We start from the raw sequence: 20,349 nt of genomic DNA, 5'->3' as shown, positions 1-20,349 counted from the left end.
TGTGTGTGGGATTTACTCACTCTCTGATACAGTGTGTGAGTGTGGGATTTACTCACTCTGATACAGTGTGTGAGTGTGGGATTTACTCTCTCTGATACAGCGTGTGAGTGTGGGATTTACTCACTCTCTGATACAGTGTGTGACTGTGGGATTTACTCTCTCTGATACAGTGAGAGAGTGGGATTTACTCACTCTCAGATACAGTGTGAGAGTGCGGGATTTTCTCACTCTCTGATAAGTGGGATTTACTCACTCTCTGATAGTGTGTGAGTGTGGGATTTACTCACTTTCTGATAGTGTGTGAGTGTGGGATTTACTCACTCACTGACATAGTGTGTGTGGGATTTACTCACTGATACAGTGTGTGTGGGGGATTTACTCACTCTCTGATACAGTGTGGGATATACTCACTCTCTGACACTCACTCTCTGATACAGTGTGACTGTGGGATTTACTCACTCTCTGATACAGTGTGTGAGTGTGGGATTTCTTCACTCTCTGATGTAGTGTGAGTGTGGAATACACTTACTCTCCGATACAGTGTGTGAGTGTGGGATTTACTCACTCTCTGATAGTGTGTGAGTGTGGGATTTACTCACTCTCTGATACAGTGTGTGTGTGTGTGGGATTTACTCACTCTCTGATAGTGTGTGAGTGTGGGATTTACTCACTCTCTGATACAGTGTGTGAGTGTGGGATTAACTCACTCTCTGATACATTGTGTGACTGTGAGATTTTCTCTCTCTGATACAGTGTGTGAGTGTGGGATTAACTCACTCTCTGATACATTGTGTGACTGTGGGATTTACTCTCTCCGATACAGTGTGTGAGTGTAGGATTTACTCATTCTCTGATACAGTGTGTGAGTGTGGGATTTACTCACTCACTGATAGTGTGAGAGTGTGGGATTTACTCACTCTCTGATACAGTGTGTGTGTGGGATTTACTCACTCTCTGATACAGTGTGTGAGTGTGGGATTTACGCACTCTCTGATAGTGTGAGAGTGTGGGATTTACTCACTCTCTGATACAGTGTGTGTGTGGGATTTACTCACTCTCTGATACAGTGTGTGAGTGTGGGATTTACTCACTCTGGTACAGTGTGTGTGTGGGGGATTTACTCACTCTCTGATACAGTGTGAGAGTGTGTGATTTACTCACTCTCTGATACAGGGTGTGTGTGTGGGATTTACTCACTCTCTGATACATTGTGTGACTGTGGGATTTACTCTCTCTGATACAGTGTGTGTGTGGGGGATTTACTCACTCTCTGATACAGTGTGAGAGTGTGGGATTTACTCACTCTCTGATACAGTGTGTGTGTGTGGGATTTACGCTCTCTGATACAGTGTGGGATTTACTCACTCTCTGATACAGTGTGTGAGTGTGGGATTTCCTCACTCTGGTACAGTGTGTGAGTGTGGGATTTACTCTCTCTCTGATACATTGTGTGACTGTGGGATTTACTCACTCTCTGATACAGTGTATGTGTGGGATTATCTCTCTCTGTGATACAGTGTGTGAGTGTGGGATTTACTCACTCTTTGATACAGTGTGTGAGTGTGGGATTTACTCACTCTTTGATACAGTGTGTGAGTGTGGGATTTACTCACTCTGATACAGTGTGTGAGTGTGGGATTTACTCACTCTGATACAGTGTGTGAGTGTGGGATTTACTCACTCTCTGATACAGTGTGTGAGTGTGGGATTTGCTCACTCTCTGATACAGCGTGTGAGTGTGGGATTTATTCACTCTTTGATACAGTGAGAGTGTGTGGCATTTACTCACTCTCTGATACAGTGTGTGAGTGTGGGATTTACTCACTCTCTGATACAGTGTGTGACTGTGGGATTTACTCACTCTCTGATACAGTGTGTGAGTGTGGGATTTACTCACTCTCTGATACAGTGTGTGAGTGAGAGATTTACCCACTCTCTGATAGTGTGTGTGTGGGATTTACTCACTCTCTGATACAGTGTGTGTGGGATTTACTCACTCTCGGATACAGTGTGTGAGTGTGGGATTTACTCACTCTCTGATACAGTCTGTGAGTGTGGGATTTACTCACTCTCTGATACAGTGTGTGAGTGTGGGATTTACTCACTCTCTGATACAGTGTGTGAGTGTGGGATTTACTCACTCTGATACAGTGTGTGAGTGTGGGATTTACTCTCTCTGATACAGTGTGTGACTGTGGGATTTACTCACTCTCTGATATTGTGTGAGAGTGTGGGATTTACTCACTCTCTGATACAGTGTGTGTGTGTGGGATTTACTCTCTCTGATACAGTGTGGGATTTACTCACTCACTGACATAGTGTGTGAGTGTGGGATTTACTCTCTCTCTGATACATAGTGTGACTGGGATTTGCTCACGCTTTGATACAGTGTGAGAGTGTGGGATTTACTCACTCTTTGATACAGTGTGAGTGTGTGGGATTTACTCACTCTCTGATACAGTGTTTGAGTGTGGGAATTACTCACTCTCTGATACTGTGTGAGTGTGGGATTTACTCACTCTCTGATACAGTGTGTGAGTGTGGGATTTACTCACTCTCTGATACAGTGTGTGAGTGTGGGATTTACTCACTCTCTGATACAGTGTGAGTGTGGGATTTACTCACTCTCTGATACAGTGTGTGAATGTGGGATTTACTCACTCTCTGATACAGTGTGTGAGTGTGGGATTTACTCACTCTCTGATACAGTGTGTGTGTGGGATTTACTCACTCTCTGATACAGTGTGTGAGTGTGGGATTTACTCACTCTCTGATACAGTGTGTGTGTGTGATTTACTCACTCTCTGATACAGTGTGTGAGTGTGGGATTTACTCACTCTCTGATACAGTGTGTGAGTGTGGGATTTACTCACTCTCTGATACAGTGTGTGAGTGTGGGATTTACTCACTCTCTGATACAGTGTGTGTGTGTGGGATTTACTCACTCTGATACAGTGTGTGTGTGGGATTTACTCACTCTCTGATACAGTGTGTGAGTGTGTGATTTACTCACTCGCTGATACAGTGTGTGACTGTGGGATTTACTCACTCTGATACAGTGTGTGTGTGGGATTTACTCACTCTGATACAGTGTGTGAGTGTGGGAGTTTACTCACTCTCTGATACAGTGTGTGAGTGTGGGATTTACTCACTCTCTGATAGTGTGTGAGTGTGGGATTTACTCACTCTAATACAGTGTTTGAGTGTGGGGATTACTCACTCTCTGATACTGTGTGAGTGTGGGATTTCTTCACTCTCTGATGTAGTTTGAGTGTGGAATACACTTACTCTCCGATACAGTGTGTGAGTGTGGGATTTACTCACTCTCTGATACAGTGTGTGAGTGTGGGATTTACTCACTCTCTGATACAGTGTGTGAGTGTGGGATTTACTCACACTCTCTGATACAGTGTGTGAGTGTGGGATTTCCTCACTCTGGTACAGTGTGTGAGTGTGGGATTTACTCTCTCTCTGATACATTGTGTGACTGTGGGATTTACTCACTCTCTGATACAGTGTATGTGTGGGATTATCTCTCTCTGTGATACAGTGTGTGAGTGTGGGATTTACTCACTCTTTGATACAGTGTGTGAGTGTGGGATTTACTCACTCTTTGATACAGTGTGTGAGTGTGGGATTTACTCACTCTGATACAGTGTGTGAGTGTGGGATTTACTCACTCTGATACAGTGTGTGAGTGTGGGATTTACTCACTCTCTGATACAGTGTGTGAGTGTGGGATTTGCTCACTCTCTGATACAGCATGTGAGTGTGGGATTTATTCACTCTTTGATACAGTGAGAGTGTGTGGCATTTACTCACTCTCTGATACAGTGTGTGAGTGTGGGATTTACTCACTCTCTGATACAGTGTGTGACTGTGGGATTTACTCACTCTCTGATACAGTGTGTGAGTGTGGGATTTACTCACTCTCTGATACAGTGTGTGAGTGAGAGATTTACTCACTCTCTGATAGTGTGTGTGTGGGATTTACTCACTCTCTGATACAGTGTGTGTGGGATTTACTCACTCTCGGATACAGTGTGTGAGTGTGGGATTTACTCACTCTCTGATACAGTCTGTGAGTGTGGGATTTACTCACTCTCTGATACAGTGTGTGTGTGGGATTTACTCACTCTCTGATACAGTGTGTGAGTGTGGGATTTACTCACTCTGATACAGTGTGTGAGTGTGGGATTTACTCTCTCTGATACAGTGTGTGACTGTGGGATTTACTCACTCTCTGATATTGTGTGAGAGTGTGGGATTTACTCACTCTCTGATACAGTGTGTGTGTGTGGGATTTACTCTCTCTGATACAGTGTGGGATTTACTCACTCACTGACATAGTGTGTGAGTGTGGGATTTACTCTCTCTCTGATACATAGTGTGACTGGGATTTGCTCACGCTTTGATACAGTGTGAGAGTGTGGGATTTACTCACTCTTTGATACAGTGTGAGTGTGTGGGATTTACTCACTCTCTGATACAGTGTTTGAGTGTGGGAATTACTCACTCTCTGATACTGTGTGAGTGTGGGATTTACTCACTCTCTGATACAGTGTGTGAGTGTGGGATTTACTCACTCTCTGATACAGTGTGTGTGTGGGATTTACTCACTCTCTGATACAGTGTGTGAGTGTGGGATTTACTCACTCTCTGATACAGTGTGTGAGTGTGGGATTTACTCACTCTCTGATAAAGTGTGTGAGTGTGGGATTTACTCACTCTCTGATACAGTGTGTGTGTGTGGGATTTACTCACTCTGATACAGTGTGTGTGTGGGATTTACTCACTCTCTGATACAGTGTGTGAGTGTGTGATTTACTCACTCGCTGATACAGTGTGTGACTGTGGGATTTACTCACTCTGATACAGTGTGTGTGTGGGATTTACTCACTCTGATACAGTGTGTGAGTGTGGGAGTTTACTCACTCTCTGATACAGTGTGTGAGTGTGGGATTTACTCACTCTCTGATAGTGTGTGAGTGTGGGATTTACTCACTCTGATACAGTGTTTGAGTGTGGGGATTACTCACTCTCTGATACTGTGTGAGTGTGGGATTTCTTCACTCTCTGATGTAGTTTGAGTGTGGAATACACTTACTCTCCGATACAGTGTGTGAGTGTGGGATTTACTCACTCTCTGATACAGTGTGTGAGTGTGGGATTTACTCACTCTCTGATACAGTGTGTGTGTGGGATTTACTCACACTCTCTGATACAGTGTGTGTGTGTGTGGGGGGGATTTATTCTCTCTGATACAGTGTGGGATTTACTCACTCACTGACATTGTGTGAGTGTGGGATTTACTCTCTCTCTGATACATTGTGTGACTGGGAATTACTCACTCTCTGATACAGTGTGTGTGGGGGATTTACTCACTCTCTGATACAGTGTATGTGGGATTTACTCACTCTCTGATACAGTGTGTGAGTGTGGGATTTGCTCACTCTCTGATAGTGTGTGAGTGTGGGATTTACTCACTCTCTGATACAGTGTGAGAGTGTGGGATTTACTCACTCTGATACTGTGTGTGTGTGGGGGATTTACTCACTCTCTGATACAGTGTGAGAGTGTGTGATTTACTCACTCTCTGATACAGTGTGTGTGTGTGGGATTTACTCACTCTCTGATACATTGTGTGACTGTGGGATTTACTCTCTCTGATACAGTGTGAGAGTGTGGGATTTACTCACTCTCTGATACAGTGTGTGAGTGTGGGATTTACTCACTCTCTGATACAGTGTGAGTGTGGGATTTTCTCTCTCTGTGATACAGTGTGAGTGTGGGATTTACTCACTCTCTGATACAGTGTGAGAGTGTGGGATTTACTCACTCTCTGATACAGTGTGAGTGTGGGATTTTCTCTCTCTGTGATACAGTGTGAGTGTGGGATTTACTCACTCTTTGATACAGTGTGAGTGTGTGGGATTTACTGACTCTCTGATACAGTGTGTGACTGTGGGATTTACTCACTCTGATACAGTGTTTGAGTGTGGGAATTACGCACTCTCTGATACTGTGTGAGTGTGGGATTTGCTCACTCTCTGATACAGCGTGTGAGTGTGGGATTTATTCACTCTTTGATACAGTGAGAGTGTGGCATTTACTCACTCTCTGATACAGTGTGTGAGTGTGGGATTTACTCACTCTGATACAGTATTTGAGTGTGGGAATTACTCACTCTCTGATACAGTGTGTGTGGGGGATTTACTCACTCTCTGATACAGTGTGTGAGTGTGGGATTTACTTACTCTCTGATACAGTGTGTGTGGGATTTACTCACTGTCTGATACAGTGTGTGAGTGTGGGATTTACTCACTCTGATACAGTGTGAGAGTGTGTGATTTACTCACTCTCTGATACAGTGTGTGAGTGTGGGATTTACTCACTCCCTGATACAGTGTGTGAGTTTGGGATTTACTCACTCTCTGATACAGTGTGTGTGGGGGATTTACTCACTCTCTGATACAGTGTGTGAGTGTGGGATTTACTCACTCTCTGATACAGTGTGTGAGTGTGGGATTTACTCACTCTCTGAAACAGCGTGTGAGTGTCGGATTTACTCACTCTCTGATACAGTGTGTGTGGGGGATTTACTCACTCTCTGATACAGTGTGTGAGTGTGGGATTTACTCACTCTCTGATACAGTGTGTGAGTGTGGGATTTACTCACTCTCTGATACAGCGTGTGAGTGTCGGATTTACTCACTCTCTGATACAGTGTGAGTGTGGGATTTACTCACTCTCTGATACATTGTGTGAGTGTGGGATTTACTCACTCTCTGATACAGTGTGTGAGTGTGGGATTTACACACTCTCTGATACAGTGTGTGAGTGTGGGGCTTACTCACTCTCTGATACAGTGTGTGAGTGAGGGATTTACTCACTCTTTGATACAGTGTGTGAGTGTGGGATTTACTCACTCTCTGATACAGTGTGTGTGTGTGGGATTTACTCACTCTCTGATACATTGTGTGACTGTGGGATTTACTCTCTCTGATACAGTGTGAGAGTGTGGGATTTACTCACTCTCTGATACTGTGTGAGAGTGTGGGATTTACTCACTCTCTGATACAGTGTGAGAGTGTGGGATTTACTCACTCTCTGATACAGTGTGTGAGTGTGGGATTTACTCACTCCCTGATACAGTGTGTGAGTTTGGGATTTACTCACTCTCTGATACAGTGTGTGAGTGTGGGATTTACTCACTCCCTGATACAGTGTGTGAGTTTGGGATTTACTCACTCTCTGATACAGTGTGTGTGTGTGGGATGTACTCACTCTGATACAGTGTGTGAGTGGGATTTACTCACTCTCTGATACAGTGTGTGTGTGTGGGATTTACTCTCTCTGATACAGTGTGGGATTTACTCACTCTCTGATACTTTGTGAGAGTGTGGGATTTACTCACTCTCTGATACAGTGTGTGTGTGTGGGATTTACTCTCTCTGATACAGTGTGGGATTTACTCACTCCCTGATACAGTGTGTGAGTGTGGGATTTACTCTCTCTCTGATACTGTGTGTGTTTGTGGGATTTGCTCACTCACTGATACAGTGTGAGAGTGTGTGATTTACTCACTCTCTGATACAGTGTGTGTGTGTGGGATTTACTCACTCTCTGATACATTGTGTGACTGTGGGATTTACTCTCTCTGATACAGTGTGAGAGTGTGGGATTTACTCACTCTCTGATACAGTGTGTGAGTGTGGGATTTACTCACTCTCTGATACAGTGTGAGTGTGGGATTTTCTCTCTGTGATACAGTGTGAGTGTGGGATTTACTCACTCTCTGATACAGTGTGAGAGTGTGGGATTTACTCACTCTCTGATACAGTGTGAGTGTGGGATTTCTTCACTCTCTGATGTAGTTTGAGTGTGGAATACACTTACTCTCCAATACAGTGTGTGAGTGTGGGATTTACTCACTCTCTGATGTAGTTTGAGTGTGGAATACACTTACTCTCCAATACAGTGTGTGAGTGTGGGATTTACTCACTCTCTGATACAGTGTGTGTGTGGGATTTACTCACTCTGATACAGTGTGTGAGTGTGGGATTTACTCACTCTGATACAGATTGTGAGTGTGGGATTTACTCACTCTCTGATACAGTGTGTGAGTGTGGGATTTACTCACTCTGATACAGTGTGTGAGTGTGGGATTTACTCACTCTCTGATACAGTGTGTGAGTGTGGGATTTACTCACTCTCTGATACAGTGTGTGAGTGTGGGATTTACTCACTCTCTGATACAGTGTGTGAGTGTGGGATTTGCTCACTCTCTGATACAGTGTGTGAGTGTGGGATTTACTCACTCTTTGATACAGTGTGTGTGGGGGATTTAATCACTCTCTGATACAGTGTGTGTGTGTGGGATTTACTCACTCTCTGATACATTGTGTGACTGTGGGATTTACTCTCTCTGATACAGTGTGAGAGTGTGGGATTTACTCACTCTCTGATACTGTGTGAGAGTGTGGGATTTACTCACTCTCTGATACAGTGTGTGTGTGGGATTTACTCACTCTGATACAGTGTGTGAGTGGGATTTACTCACTCTCTGATACAGTGTGTGTGTGTGGGATTTACTCTCTCTGATACAGTGTGGGATTTACTCACTCTCTGATACTTTGTGAGAGTGTGGGATTTACTCACTCTCTGATACAGTGTGTGTGTGTGGGATTTACTCTCTCTGATACAGTGTGGGATTTACTCACTCCCTGATACAGTGTGTGAGTGTGGGATTTACTCTCTCTCTGATACTGTGTGTGTGTGTGGGATTTACTCACTCACTGATACAGTGTGAGAGTGTGTGATTTACTCACTCTCTGATACAGTGTGCGAGTGTGGGATTTACTCACTCTCTGATACAGTGTGAGTGTGGGATTTACTCACACTCTGATACAGTGTGAGTGTGGGATTTACTCACTCTCTGATACAGTGTGTGAGTGTGGGATTTACTCACTCTCTGATACAGTGTGAGTGTGGGATTTACTCACACTCTGATACAGTGTGAGTGTGGAATACACTTACTCTCCGATACAGTGTGTGAGTGTGGGATTTACTCACTCTCTGATACAGTGTGTGAGTGTGGGATTTACTCACTCTGATACAGTGTGTGAGTGTGGGATTTACTCACTCTGATACAGTGTGTGAGTGTGGGATTTACTCACTCTCTGATACAGTGAGAGTGTGGGATTTACTCACTCTCTGATACAGTGTGTGACTGTGGGATTTACTCACTCTGATACAGTGTGAGAGTGTGGGATTTACTCACTCTCTGATACTGTGTGAGTGTGGGATTTACTCACTCTCTGATACAGAGTGTGAGTGTGGGATTTACTCACTCTTTGATACAGTGTGTGAGTGTGGGATTTACTCACTCCCTGATACAGTGTGTGAGTGTGGGATTTACTCACTCTCTGATAAAGGGTGTGTGTGTGGGATTTACTCACTCTCTGATACATTGTGTGACTGTGGGATTTACTCTCTCTGATACAGTGTGAGAGTGTGGGATTTACTCACTCTCTGATACTGTGTGAGAGTGTGGGATTTACTCACTCTCTGATACTGTGTGAGTGTGGGATTTACTCACTCTCTGATACAGTGTGTGAGTGTGGGACTTACTCACTCCCTGATACAGTGTGTGAGATTGGGATTTACTCACTCTCTGATACAGTGTGTGAGTGTGGGATTTACTCACTCCCTGATACAGTGTGTGAGTGTGGGATTTACTCTCTCTCTGATACAGTGTGTGTGTGTGGGATTTACTTACTCCCTGATACAGTGTGTGAGTGTGGGATTTACTCTCTCTCTGATACAGTGTGTGTGTGTGGGATTTACTCTCTCTGATACAGTGTGGGATTTACTCACTCCCTGATACAGTGTGTGAGTGTGGGATTTACTCACTCTCTGATACAGTGTGTGAGTGTGGGATTTACTCACTCTGGTACAGTGTGTGTGTGGGGTATTTACTCACTCTCTGATACAGTGTGAGAGTGTGTGATTTACTCACTCTCTGATACAGGGTGTGTGTGTGGGATTTACTCACTCTCTGATACATTGTGTGACTGTGGGATTTACTCTCTCTGATACAGTGTGAGAGTGTGGGATTTACTCACTCTCTGATACAGTGTGTGTGTGTGGGATTTACGCTCTCTGATACAGTGTGGGATTTACTCACTCTCTGATACAGTGTGTGAGTGTGGGATTTCCTCACTCTGGTACAGTGTGTGAGTGTGGGATTTACTCTCTCTCTGATACATTGTGTGACTGTGGGATTTACTCACTCTCTGATACAGTGTATGTGTGGGATTATCTCTCTCTGTGATACAGTGTGTGAGTGTGGGATTTACTCACTCTTTGATACAGTGTGTGAGTGTGGGATTTACTCACTCTTTGATACAGTGTGTGAGTGTGGGATTTACTCACTCTGATACAGTGTGTGAGTGTGGGATTTACTCACTCTGATACAGTGTGTGAGTGTGGGATTTACTCACTCTCTGATACAGTGTGTGAGTGTGGGATTTGCTCACTCTCTGATACAGCGTGTGAGTGTGGGATTTATTCACTCTTTGATACAGTGAGAGTGTGTGGCATTTACTCACTCTCTGATACAGTGTGTGAGTGTGGGATTTACTCACTCTCTGATACAGTGTGTGACTGTGGGATTTACTCACTCTCTGATACAGTGTGTGAGTGTGGGATTTACTCACTCTCTGATACAGTGTGTGAGTGAGAGATTTACTCACTCTCTGATAGTGTGTGTGTGGGATTTACTCACTCTCTGATACAGTGTGTGTGGGATTTACTCACTCTCGGATACAGTGTGTGAGTGTGGGATTTACTCACTCTCTGATACAGTCTGTGAGTGTGGGATTTACTCACTCTCTGATACAGTGTGTGTGTGGGATTTACTCACTCTCTGATACAGTGTGTGAGTGTGGGATTTACTCACTCTGATACAGTGTGTGAGTGTGGGATTTACTCTCTCTGATACAGTGTGTGACTGTGGGATTTACTCACTCTCTGATATTGTGTGAGAGTGTGGGACTTACTCACTCTCTGATACAGTGTGTGTGTGTGGGATTTACTCTCTCTGATACAGTGTGGGATTTACTCACTCACTGACATAGTGTGTGAGTGTGGGATTTACTCTCTCTCTGATACATAGTGTGACTGTGGGATTTGCTCACGCTTTGATACAGTGTGAGAGTGTGGGATTTACTCACTCTTTGATACAGTGTGAGTGTGTGGGATTTACTCACTCTCTGATAGAGTGTTTGAGTGTGGGAATTACTCACTCTCTGAAACAGTGTGTGACTGTGGGATTTACTCACTCTCTGATACAGTGTGTGAGTGTGGGATTTACTCACTCTCTGATACAGTGTGAGTGTGTGGGATTTACTCACTCTCTGATACAGTGTTTGAGTGTGGGATTTACTCACTCTCTGAAACAGTGTGTGACTGTGGGATTTACTCACTCTCTGATACAGTGTGTGAGTGTGGGATTTACTCACTCTCTGATACAGTGTGAGTGTGGGATTTACTCACTCTCTGATACAGTGTGTGAATGTGGGATTTACTCACTCTCTGATACAGTGTGTGAGTGTGGGATTTACTCACTCTCTGATACAGTGTGTGTGTGGGATTTACTCACTCTCTGATACAGTGTGTGAGTGTGGGATTTACTCACTCTCTGATACAGTGTGTGTGTGTGATTTACTCACTCTCTGATACAGTGTGTGAGTGTGGGATTTACTCACTCTCTGATACAGTGTGTGAGTGTGGGATTTACTCACTCTCTGATACAGTGTGTGAGTGTGGGATTTACTCACTCTCTGATACAGTGTGTGTGTGTGGGATTTACTCACTCTGATACAGTGTGTGTGTGGGATTTACTCACTCTCTGATACAGTGTGTGAGTGTGTGATTTACTCACTCGCTGATACAGTGTGTGACTGTGGGATTTACTCACTCTGATACAGTGTGTGTGTGGGATTTACTCACTCTGATACAGTGTGTGAGTGTGGGAGTTTACTCACTCTCTGATACAGTGTGTGAGTGTGGGATTTACTCACTCTCTGATAGTGTGTGAGTGTGGGATTTCCTCTCTCTGATACAGTGTTTGAGTGTGGGGATTACACACTCTCTGATACTGTGTGAGTGTGGGATTTCTTCACTCTCTGATGTAGTTTGAGTGTGGAATACACTTACTCTCCGATACAGTGTGTGAGTGTGGGATTTACTCACTCTCTGATACAGTGTGTGAGTGTGGGATTTACTCACTCTCTGATACAGTGTGTGAGTGTGGGATTTACTCACACTCTCTGATACAGTGTGTGTGTGTGTGGGGGGGATTTATTCTCTCTGATACAGTGTGGGATTTACTCACTCACTGACATTGTGTGAGTGTGGGATTTACTCTCTCTCTGATACATTGTGTGACTGGGAATTACTCACTCTCTGATACAGTGTGTGTGGGGGATTTACTCACTCTCTGATACAGTGTGTGTGTGGGATTTACTCACTGTCTGATACAGTGTGTGAGTGTGGGATTTACTCACTCTCTGATACAGTGTGAGAGTGTGGGATTTACTCACTCTGATACTGTGTGTGTGTGGGGGATTTACTCACTCTCTGATACAGTGTGAGAGTGTGTGATTTACTCACTCTCTGATACAGTGTGTGTGTGTGGGATTTACTCACTCTCTGATACATTGTGTGACTGTGGGATTTACTCTCTCTGATACAGTGTGAGAGTGTGGGATTTACTCACTCTCTGATACAGTGTGTGAGTGTGGGATTTACTCACTCTCTGATACAGTGTGAGTGTGGGATTTTCTCTCTCTGTGATACAGTGTGAGTGTGGGATTTACTCACTCTCTGATACAGTGTGAGTGTGGGATTTTCTCTCTCTGTGATACAGTGTGAGTGTGGGATTTACTCACTATTTGATACAGTGTGAGTGTGTGGGATTTACTGACTCTCTGAAACAGTGTGTGACTGTGGGATTTACTCACTCTGATACAGTGTTTGAGTGTGGGAATTACTCACTCTCTGATACTGTGTGAGTGTGGGATTTACTCTCTCTCTGATACAGCGTGTGAGTGTGGGATTTACTCACTCTGATACAGTATTTGAGTGTGGGAATTACTCACTCTCTGATACAGTGTCTGAGTGTGGGATTTACTCACTCTCTGATACAGTGTGTGTGGGGGATTTACTCACTCTCTGATACAGTGTGTGAGTGTGGGATTTACTTACTCTCTGATACAGTGTGTGTGGGATTTACTCACTCTCTGATACAGTGTGAGAGTGTGGGATTTACTCACTCTGATACAGTATTTGAGTGTGGGAATTACTCACTCTCTGATACAGTGTGAGAGTGTGGGATTTACTCACTCTGATACAGTATTTGAGTGTGGGAATTTACTCACTCTCTGATACAGTGTGTGTGGGGGATTTACTCACTCTCTGATACAGTGTGTGAGTGTGGGATTTACTTACTCTCTGATACAGTGTGTGTGGGATTTACTCACTCTCTGATACAGTGTGTGTGTGTGGGATTTACTCACTCTCTGATAGTGTCTGAGTGTGGGAATTTACTCACTCTCTGATACAGTGTGTGTGGGGGATTTACTCACTCTCTGATACAGTGTGAGAGTGTGGGATTTACTCACTCTCTGATACAGTGCGTGAGTGTGGGATTTACTCACTCTGTGATACAGTGTGTGAGTGTGGGATTTACTCACTCTCTGATACAGTGTGTGAGTGTGGGATTTACTCACTCTCTGATACAGTGTGTGAGTGTGGGATTTACTCACTCTCTGATACTGTGTGTGAGTGTGGGATTTACTCACTCTCTGATAGTGTGTGTGAGTGTGGGGATTACTCACTCTCTGATACAGTGTGTGTGTGTGGGATTTACTCACTCTCTGATACTGTGTGTGAGTGTGGGATTTATTCACTCTCTGATACTGTGTGTGAGTGTGGGATTTACTCACTCTCTGATACAGTGTGTGAGTGTGGGATTTATTCACTCTCTGATACTGTGTGTGAGTGTGGGATTTACTCACTCTCTGATACAGTGTGTGAGTGTGGGATTTACTCACTCTCTGATACTGTGTGTGAGTGTGGGATTTACTCACTCTCTGATACAGTGTGTGAGTGTGGGATTTACTCACTCTCTGATACAGTGTGTGAGTGTGGGATTTACTCAATCTCTGATACTGTGTGTGAGTGTGGGATTTACTCACTCTCTGATAGTGTGTGTGAGTGTGGGGATTACTCACTCTCTGATACAGTGTGTGTGTGTGGGATTTACTCACTCTCTGATACAGTGTGTGAGTGTGGGATTTACTCACTCTCTGATACAGTGTGTGAGTGTGGGATTTACTCACTCTCTGATACAGTGTGTGAGTGTGGGATTTACTCACTCTCTGATACTGTGTGTGAGTGTGGGATTTACTCACTCTCTGATAGTGTGTGTGAGTGTGGGGATTACTCACTCTCTGATACAGTGTGAGAGTGTGTGATTTACTCACTCTCTGATACAGTGTGTGAGTGTGGGATTTACTCACTCTCTGATACAGTGTGTGTGTGTGGGATTTACTCACTCTCTGATACAGTGTGAGAGTGTGTGATTTACTCACTCTCTGATACAGTGTGTGAGTGTGGGATTTACTCACTCCCTGATACAGTGTGTGAGTTTGGGATTTACTCACTCTCTGATACAGTGTGTGTGGGGGATTTACTCACTCTCTGATACAGTGTGTGAGTGTGGGATTTACTCACTCTCTGATACAGTGTGTGAGTGTGGGATTTACTCACTCTCTGATACAGCGTGTGAGTGTCGGATTTACTCACTCTCTGATACAGTGTTAGTGTGGGATTTACTCACTCTCTGATACATTGTGTGAGTGTGGGATTTACTCACTCTCTGATACAGTGTGTGAGTGTGGGATTTACACACTCTCTGATACAGTGTGTGAGTGTGGGGCTTACTCACTCTCTGATACAGTGTGTGAGTGTGGGATTTACTCACTCTTTGATACAGTGTGTGAGTGTGGGATTTACTCACTCTCTGATACAGTGTGTGTGTGTGGGATTTACTCACTCTCTGATACATTGTGTGACTGTGGGATTTACTCTCTCTGATACAGTGTGAGAGTGTGGGATTTACTCACTCTCTGATACTGTGTGAGAGTGTGGGATTTGCTCACTCTCTGATACAGTGTGAGAGTGTGGGATTTACTCACTCTCTGATACAGTGTGTGAGTTTGGGATTTACTCACTCTCTGATACAGTGTGTGAGTGTGGGATTTACTCACTCCCTGATACAGTGTGTGAGTTTGGGATTTACTCACACTCTGATACAGTGTGTGTGTGTGGGATGTACTCACTCTGATACAGTGTGTGAGTGGGATTTACTCACTCTCTGATACAGTGTGTGTGTGTGGGATTTACTCTCTCTGATACAGTGTGGGATTTACTCACTCTCTGATACTTTGTGAGAGTGTGGGATTTACTCACTCTCTGATACAGTGTGTGTGTGTGGGATTTACTCTCTCTGATACAGTGTGGGATTTACTCACTCCCTGATACAGTGTGTGAGTGTGGGATTTACTCTCTCTCTGATACTGTGTGTGTTTGTGGGATTTGCTCACTCACTGATACAGTGTGAGAGTGTGTGATTTACTCACTCTCTGATACAGTGTGTGTGTGTGGGATTTACTCACTCTCTGATACATTGTGTGACTGTGGGATTTACTCTCTCTGATACAGTGTGAGAGTGTGGGATTTACTCACTCTCTGATACAGTGTGTGAGTGTGGGATTTACTCACTCTCTGATACAGTGTGAGTGTGGGATTTTCTCTCTGTGATACAGTGTGAGTGTGGGATTTACTCACTCTCTGATACAGTGTGAGAGTGTGGGATTTACTCACTCTCTGATACAGTGTGAGTGTGGGATTTCTTCACTCTCTGATGTAGTTTGAGTGTGGAATACACTTACTCTCCAATACAGTGTGTGAGTGTGGGATTTACTCACTCTCTGATACAGTGTGTGAGTGTGGGATTTACTCACTCTCTGATACAGTGAGAGTGTGGGATTTACTCACTCTCTGATACAGTGTGTGACTGTGGGATTTACTCACTCTGATACAGTGTTTGAGTGTGGGAATTACTCACTCTCTGATACAGTGTGTCAGTGTGGGATTTACTCACTCTCTGATACAGTGTGTGTGGGGGATTTACTCACTCTCTGATACAGTGTGTGAGTGTGGGATTTACTCACTCTCTGATACAGTGTGTGTGGGGGATTTACTCACTCTCTGATACAGTGTGTGTGTGGGATTTACTCACTGTCTGATACAGTGTGTGAGTGTGGGATTTACTCACTCTCTGATACAGTGTGAGAGTGTGGGATTTACTCACTCTGATACTGTGTGTGTGTGGGGGATTTACTCACTCTCTGATACAGTGTGAGAGTGTGTGATTTACTCACTCTCTGATACAGTGTGTGTGTGTGGGATTTACTCACTCTCTGATACATTGTGTGACTGTGGGATTTACTCTCTCTGATACAGTGTGAGAGTGTGGGATTTACTCACTCTCTGATACAGTGTGTGAGTGTGGGATTTACTCACTCTCTGATACAGTGTGAGTGTGGGATTTTCTCTCTCTGTGATACAGTGTGAGTGTGGGATTTACTCACTCTCTGATACAGTGTGAGTGTGGGATTTTCTCTCTCTGTGATACAGTGTGAGTGTGGGATTTACTCACTATTTGATACAGTGTGAGTGTGTGGGATTTACTGACTCTCTGAAACAGTGTGTGACTGTGGGATTTACTCACTCTGATACAGTGTTTGAGTGTGGGAATTACTCACTCTCTGATACTGTGTGAGTGTGGGATTTACTCTCTCTCTGATACAGCGTGTGAGTGTGGGATTTATTCACTCTGTGATACAGTGAGAGTGTGGCATTTACTCACTCTCTGATACAGTGTGTGACTGTGGGATTTACTCACTCTCTGATACAGTGTGTGAGTGTGGGATTTACTCACTCTGATACAGTATTTGAGTGTGGGAATTACTCACTCTCTGATACAGTGTCTGAGTGTGGGAATTTACTCACTCTCTGATACAGTGTGTGTGGGGGATTTACTCACTCTCTGATACAGTGTGTGAGTGTGGGATTTACTTACTCTCTGATACAGTGTGTGTGGGATTTACTTACTCTCTGATACAGTGTGTGTGGGATTTACTCACTCTCTGATAGTGTGTGTGAGTGTGGGGATTACTCACTCTCTGATACAGTGTGTGTGTGTGGGATTTACTCACTCTCTGATACAGTGTGAGAGTGTGTGATTTACTCACTCTCTGATACAGTGTGTGAGTGTGGGATTTACTCACTCCCTGATACAGTGTGTGAGTTTGGGATTTACTCACTCTCTGATACAGTGTGTGTGGGGGATTTACTCACTCTCTGATACAGTGTGTGAGTGTGGGATTTACTCACTCTCTGATACAGTGTGTGAGTGTGGGATTTACTCACTCTCTGATACAGCGTGTGAGTGTCGGATTTACTCACTCTCTGATACAGTGTTAGTGTGGGATTTACTCACTCTCTGATACATTGTGTGAGTGTGGGATTTACTCACTCTCTGATACAGTGTGTGAGTGTGGGATTTACACACTCTCTGATACAGTGTGTGAGTGTGGGGCTTACTCACTCTCTGATACAGTGTGTGAGTGTGGGATTTACTCACTCTTTGATACAGTGTGTGAGTGTGGGATTTACTCACTCTCTGATACAGTGTGTGTGTGTGGGATTTACTCACTCTCTGATACATTGTGTGACTGTGGGATTTACTCTCTCTGATACAGTGTGAGAGTGTGGGATTTACTCACTCTCTGATACTGTGTGAGAGTGTGGGATTTGCTCACTCTCTGATACAGTGTGAGAGTGTGGGATTTACTCACTCTCTGATACAGTGTGTGAGTTTGGGATTTACTCACTCTCTGATACAGTGTGTGAGTGTGGGATTTACTCACTCCCTGATACAGTGTGTGAGTTTGGGATTTACTCACACTCTGATACAGTGTGTGTGTGTGGGATGTACTCACTCTGATACAGTGTGTGAGTGGGATTTACTCACTCTCTGATACAGTGTGTGTGTGTGGGATTTACTCTCTCTGATACAGTGTGGGATTTACTCACTCTCTGATACTTTGTGAGAGTGTGGGATTTACTCACTCTCTGATACAGTGTGTGTGTGTGGGATTTACTCTCTCTGATACAGTGTGGGATTTACTCACTCCCTGATACAGTGTGTGAGTGTGGGATTTACTCTCTCTCTGATACTGTGTGTGTTTGTGGGATTTGCTCACTCACTGATACAGTGTGAGAGTGTGTGATTTACTCACTCTCTGATACAGTGTGTGTGTGTGGGATTTACTCACTCTCTGATAATTGTGTGACTGTGGGATTTACTCTCTCTGATACAGTGTGAGAGTGTGGGATTTACTCACTCTCTGATACAGTGTGTGAGTGTGGGATTTACTCACTCTCTGATACAGTGTGAGTGTGGGATTTTCTCTCTGTGATACAGTGTGAGTGTGGGATTTACTCACTCTCTGATACAGTGTGAGAGTGTGGGATTTACTCACTCTCTGATACAGTGTGAGTGTGGGATTTCTTCACTCTCTGATGTAGTTTGAGTGTGGAATACACTTACTCTCCAATACAGTGTGTGAGTGTGGGATTTACTCACTCTCTGATACAGTGTGTGAGTGTGGGATTTACTCACTCTCTGATACAGTGAGAGTGTGGGATTTACTCACTCTCTGATACAGTGTGTGACTGTGGGATTTACTCACTCTGATACAGTGTTTGAGTGTGGGAATTACTCACTCTCTGATACAGTGTGTCAGTGTGGGATTTACTCACTCTCTGATACAGTGTGTGTGGGGGATTTACTCACTCTCTGATACAGTGTGTGAGTGTGGGATTTACTCACTCTCTGATACAGTGTGTGTGGGGGATTTACTCACTCTCTGATACAGTGTGTGAGTGTGGGATTTACTCACTCTCTGATACAGTGTGTGAGTGTGGGATTTACACACTGTCTGATACAGTGTGTGAGTGTGGGATTTACTCACTCTCTGATACAGCGTGTGTGGGGGATTTACTCACTCTCTGATACAGTGTGTGAGTGTGGGATTTACTCACTCTCTGATACAGTGTGAGTGTGGGATTTACTCACTCTCTGATACAGTGTGAGAGTGTGAGATTTACTCACTCTCTGATACAGTGAGTGTGGGGCTTACTCATTCTCTGATACAGTGTGTGAGTGTGGGATTTACTCACTCTCTGATACAGTGTGTGAGTGTGGGATTTACTCACTCTCTGATACAGCGTGTGTGGGGGATCTACTCACTCTCTGATACAGTGTGTGAGTGTGGGATTTACTCACTCTCTGATACAGTGTGAGTGTGGGATTTACTCACTCTCTGATACAGTGTGTGAGTGTGAGATTTACTCACTCTCTGATACAGTGAGTGTGGGGCTTACTCACTCTCTGATACAGTGTGTGAGTGTGGGATTTACTCACTCTTTGAGACAGTGTGTGAGTGTGGGATTTACTCACTCCCTGATACAGTGTGTGAGTGTGGGATTTACTCACTCTCTGATACTGTGTGAGTGTGGGATTTACTCACTCTCTGATACATTGTGTGAGTGTGGGATTTACTCACTCTCTGATACAGTGTGTGAGTGTGGGATTTACACACTCTCTGATACAGTGTGTGAGTGTGGGATTTACTCACTATCTGATACAGTGTGTGTGGGGGATTTACTCACTCTCTGATACAGTGTGTGAGTGTGGGATTTACTCACTCTCTGATACAGTGTGTGAGTGTGGGATTTACTCACTCTTTGATACAGTGTCTGAGTGTGGGATTTACTCACTCCCTGATACAGTGTGTGAGTGTGGGATTTACTCACTGCCTGATACAGTGTGAGTGTGGGATTTACTCACTCTCTGATACAGAGTGTGAGTGTGGGATTTACTCACTCTTTGATACAGTGTGTGAGTGTGGGATTTACTCACTCCCTGATACAGTGTGTGAGTGTGGGATTTACTCACTGCCTGATACAGTGTGAGTGTGGGATTTACTCACTCTCTGATACAGAGTGTGAGTGTGGGATTTACTCACTCTTTGATACAGTGTGTGAGTGTGGGATTTACTCACTCCCTGATACAGTGTGTGAGTGTGGGATTTACTCACTCTCTGATACAGGGTGTGTGTGTGGGATTTACTCACTCTCTGATACATT

The 20,349-nt window shown here is 44.1% G+C and overlaps 1 protein-coding gene across 4 annotated transcripts in view; it reads right to left on the bottom strand.

Annotated features, from left to right (window-relative positions):
• LOC140400055 (histone H2B-like) overlaps positions 1-20,349 on the bottom strand; it is a 169,144-nt gene that overhangs the window by 112,500 nt on the left and 36,295 nt on the right. The window lies entirely within an intron of this gene.

The sequence above is a fragment of the Scyliorhinus torazame genome, chromosome 24, assembly GCF_047496885.1.
Source record: "Scyliorhinus torazame isolate Kashiwa2021f chromosome 24, sScyTor2.1, whole genome shotgun sequence".
In the NCBI taxonomy this organism is placed as follows: Eukaryota; Metazoa; Chordata; class Chondrichthyes; order Carcharhiniformes; family Scyliorhinidae; genus Scyliorhinus; species Scyliorhinus torazame.
Note: the sequence above shows the minus strand (reverse complement) of the source record. Positions and strands in the feature narration are given on the sequence as shown.